We start from the raw sequence: 4,538 nt of genomic DNA, 5'->3' as shown, positions 1-4,538 counted from the left end.
CTCTCTCTCTCTCTCTCTCTCTCTCTCTCTCTCTCTCTCTCTCTCTCCAAGGTGTTATTTTTCAGTGTTTGGACTCTGGATCTCAGTGTAAGGTCAGACTGAAGTACAATCGAGGCCACCAAGGCAGACCAAGTCTAAACAACATGCAATGAGTTTATTGCCATCTGGGTGCAGATGGGCCAAGGGCAAGAAGGCCGTTGGCACTGAGAAGAGGGTGCTCACGGTTATATGGGGCATTTTAGGTAGGCCTAAAATGGTAGGGAGGGGCACTGATCAAGAGGCTGGAAAATTTTAGAGTTCCATGGGTGATGGGCCTAGGACTGGCTGATAAACAGGGTGGTGGTGACAGCAGCAGAGCGGCTGCTGGCTTCTTGTTATCTCTGTGCTCCTGTGCATGCAGGTAACAGGTCTGCTTGGGCAGGGGTCTGGCTTGAGGGCCCTTTCACTCGGAGAGGCTGAATTTTGCTGCTAATCATTGCTCTGACATTTTCTTCTTGTGGGTATTAATTTTGATAAAGTGTTGAGGGAAGAGGTCTCTGACTAAGGCTTTTTTTTTCCTCCCCTGCCTACTTCCTGGCTGAGATAACTCAAAGCTGTGCTCATCTAGGCCAGTGCGTGGGAGCCCCTACTTCTCAAGAGCTGCTTCACATGGTGTGGGCTCCCTCACTGCATGGTAGGTACAACCTAAGAGAGAGAGAGTTCCAAGGATAAGGGCTGTAGAGCCAAGGTAGAACCACACACATTTATGGATTTAAGACCAGCAGACACAAGGAGACAGAAATCAGACTACACTTTCCTTTTGATTTGTTTCTGTGAGACAGTTCTCACCTAGATTGTCCTCAAATTCTCAATCCTCCTGCCTCAGCTTCCCCAACACTGGGACTGTATGTGTCACCATTCCTGGCTTGACTATACTTTCTGGTGGGAGAATATTAAAGTCATGTTGTTGAAGAACACAGGTGGGAGGCGGTGTTTTAACCATCTGTGGAAAATATAGTCTGTCCATTTACTCTGCCACGGGGAAAGATAAACCTGAATCATTTGTAGGAGAGCAGATGCACCTTGTGACCATAATTTTAAGTAAATTTTTGTTTTTTATACTGGGGATTGAACATAGGTCTTTGCACTTGTGAGGCAGGTGCCAGAATCACTGAGCTAAATCACCGGCCCTGATTTTAAGTAAATTAAAGCAGACACAGAAGCTTAAATATTGCATAGTTACTCTTGTAAGAGAAACCCAACTATAAATAAGGAGCAAAATAAAAGATAGACAACAGAGACCAAGATGGGAAAGGGGGAAGGAGGAGAGAGTAAGTGGGTGAAGAAAGAATTAAGATGTGTTACGTACATGTTCCACCTCCCTACAAGGAATGTGATCATTACATACTACAGACATGTACTAATAAAAAATAAAAAGAAAAAAGAAAAAAATATGGTCTGTTCACTGTATAACTACTCTAGCTATCTTTCTGCTTACTACTTTGTCTTCAGACTTGTTTGTTTGTTTTGGTATCAGGGATCAAACTCGGGTCCTTGTGCTTGCAAGGCAGGTGGCACCACTGAGCTAAACCTCTGGCTCTTCAGGCTTTTTTTTTGAAGTTGAGTGTCTTTGACTGTTCCTTCTTCTATTCTTTTTGCTCCTTATAAGTTAATGCCCCTTTTTATTCTTTCATAGCCTATAGGGTTTGAGGAGGGGAAGGAAATGTGTGTCTTCAGTTGCCTACTTTCAATGGTTAGTGTGGGTGGTCTTAGATAACATACAGTGAAAGGTTGTTAGAATGGGGCATGGGGAACAATGACAATGACTTAGAAACATCAGAAGGAAGCTGGATTCAGTGGTGAGCACCTGTAGTCCTAGAACTTCAGAGGCTGAAGCAGAAACATTGCCATGAGTTCCGGGCCCAACTGGGGTACATAGTGAATTTAAAGACAACCTGGACTACGTAATGAGACCTTATCTCAGAAAAAAAAAAGGCTGTGGTAAAGGTATTTTTTCTCTCTACCATTTTGCTTTTGGCTCACATCTGAAGAAATTACAGACACAGAGCTTAGGTAACTTTCCAAAATACCACACAGCTAGACGAAGAACTGAGACTTCATTTGCATTTCAACTTGAGTTTTACCGGTTCTCTGAATCATATTTTAGAAAACCTACCAAATAATAGTTTTTTAAAAAAAACTCAAGGACAGAAAATTGAAAAGAAAAGTACTGACCTATTCAGAGGTCAGAGAAATTTGCTGAGTTAAGCAAAGTTAAACTTCTTTACATCAGTTCTTTAACACGCTGAAGTGCATTTTGACTGACAAAGGAGGGGGAAATGAAAGATGTGCTTGTTACACAAGGGGAATTTCATTTCCAAACTCCTGCGACCACTATTGCAAGGAGTCTCTTACAGACCATATTTACTTAAATTTGCTCACAAGTGGCCTCTCAGAGTGACCGGGTCATACTTTCCTTTCTTGTCTTGTAATTGTTTCACCACAGAGCCCTGTATATCAGGGATAGGTGGCTGGGGTTTTCATATGATGGAAGGAGTTTGCATACTTGATACCTGCTGTTTTTATGTATCTGTGTTTGGTAACCAAACAGGCTCATTTAAGAAAGCAATTTAAGAGTCTTTCATTCATACTTGTGAGGCTTAACAAAAGAGATGCTTCAAAATTGGCTTTGTTCTTTCAGAATTCCGACTTCTACTGCTCATTGGCTGCAGACTTGCCGAAACTGTTTGGTTAATAGTTATTGTGTGTATGGCTTATCTATTTACAAGGTTGACTGAGCCTTCATGCTTATTCCACCTTTGGCCACCAGGTGGCGGCATTTGACTATACTATAGCGCTTGTATTTTTCTCTGCTGTAGGTAGGTCCCTGCCTTGGAGGTACAATTAAATTTTTGGAACACTCTGGACATTAGGGTCCTTCGGTCTTGTGCTGATGTTACCTGGGTTTATTTCTGACTATGCTGTTACTTCGTAGAGTGTAATTGAGTCATAAATTGGACTTTTATGAAAAAAAGTTACTCATTTTTTTTCTTTAACACTTTGCTGCTCTCACGGGCATTCATTTGTTATTTGAAGGTCAGTTTTCTGATTGCGTAACAAGTACGTAAAAAAACAGAAACAGGAAGTGGAGAAATTTAAAAACTTCTTCAATTCCAGGTGCTCATTTTGGACGCCATCTCAATCCAGAATAACCCCCAAAGCCTTTCTTATTTGGATCTCAGGAACAAGGTCGTTGTTAAGGGTCCTTACAGGTAGGGATAGTTTCAGTCGTCTGCTCAAAGAAGAGATGATTGTTTCCCCTAAGGAGATGAGAGTAAGTGAGCTCTGTGAAGGGAGGGAGAGACCAGGGACAGAGAGCCAGAGCCAGCCTGTGGCCACACTGGGCTTCTTAGCGTCCTGGGATCCACAGGGGACAGAGAGTGTCAGAGAGACATAGAATCTTTTGATCCCAGGACAAGTCTAGTAACATTCCTCTGACCAATTTGTAAGACATTTGCCTTAAACAGGCCCTTCTGGTTTGGAAATAGGGGATGAGGGAAACTGAAGGGAAGACTTCTTTTCCCCCTCTGTCCTTTTTGGATCTGAGGTAGGACAGAAGCAATAACAATAGGTAAGATGGAGATGAGGAAGTCGTAAGTTTAAAATTATACTTTTAAGAGACACTGCAGCCCCCAGTCACAGAAGTCACTCAGGGTTACAATGCCTTTTTCTCTTTCAGGCAGGTCACTCTGAAAAACCCTCCTCGGGGTCTCAACAAGATGCGCAGGGAGGGAGGGAAGGGAGGGGCAGTACGAAGAACTAAGAGATGCTGTGTGCACGACCCAGCTCCCCATGATGACTTGATCATTTTGCACTGCAGATGTGGACGAACACATCAGAAACATCTGATGTGAAAACACATCAGAAACCTCCTATGGGACTAGTGACGCAGTGAGCCTGGAATTGGGCTCCGGGCCTGAGCTTTTCACCTGCACACCGCTCTTCCCCCCACAGATCTCCATCTCTGTATCTGACTTCCGATACATGCAGCTGGTTCACACGCTGACCTTGCTCATCAGATGAGAAGACCGTTGGCCAGGAATCCTCAGCCTAGATCACCTGTGTTGAGAGCACCCCGAGACTCCGTGGCAGTCCCAGCCCGTGCCGTAGCACGCCTCTCCCTCAAGGGCTGCGTTCTATTCTCTCTGAGTGTGTCCTTCAAACTCTGCCTAATAAACTTCTTTATGCCCCTCACTGATGCATTGTGATGTAACTCAGCGAGCCTACGATCTATCCTTTGGGTAGGGTGAGTTGTACCTTTCCCCTCTTTGGGGACAGTCTCGGATCTTGTTCCTTAACAGGTCCTCTTTCTCTCTGCAAATCTTGGCACACTGCTGGGTACTGAGTGCTCTGTTACAGGGTGGGACAGTGATGGCGAGAGGAGTGGCCACCTGCATCCCATGCCAAGTCCCCTCTTAGCATCTAACAGCCCAAGAAGAGGAAGCAACACTTACGAGGCCCCCATCTTACAACACTTACAAGGCCCCTCCTCCTGGAGG

At 44.3% G+C, this 4,538-nt stretch overlaps 1 long non-coding RNA gene across 1 annotated transcript in view; it reads right to left on the bottom strand.

Annotated features, from left to right (window-relative positions):
• The window catches only part of LOC104856623, a 13,112-nt gene extending 8,991 nt beyond the window's left edge, over positions 1-4,121 (bottom strand). Inside the window, exons 1-2 of the long non-coding RNA XR_778679.2 lie at positions 4,047-4,121; positions 3,250-3,299 (exon numbers count right to left, since the gene is read on the bottom strand). This is a non-coding gene — a long non-coding RNA (uncharacterized LOC104856623). The remainder of the gene's footprint in view (positions 1-3,249; positions 3,300-4,046) is intronic.
• Positions 4,122-4,538: the final 417 nt, after the last annotated feature.

The sequence above is a fragment of the Fukomys damarensis genome, unplaced genomic scaffold (genome assembly GCF_012274545.1).
Source record: "Fukomys damarensis isolate Sample0158 unplaced genomic scaffold, DMR_v1.0_HiC HiC_scaffold_16, whole genome shotgun sequence".
Taxonomy (NCBI): domain Eukaryota; kingdom Metazoa; phylum Chordata; class Mammalia; order Rodentia; family Bathyergidae; genus Fukomys; species Fukomys damarensis.
The sequence above is the reverse complement of the archived record's forward strand: the minus strand, read 5'-3'. Positions and strand labels throughout refer to the sequence as shown.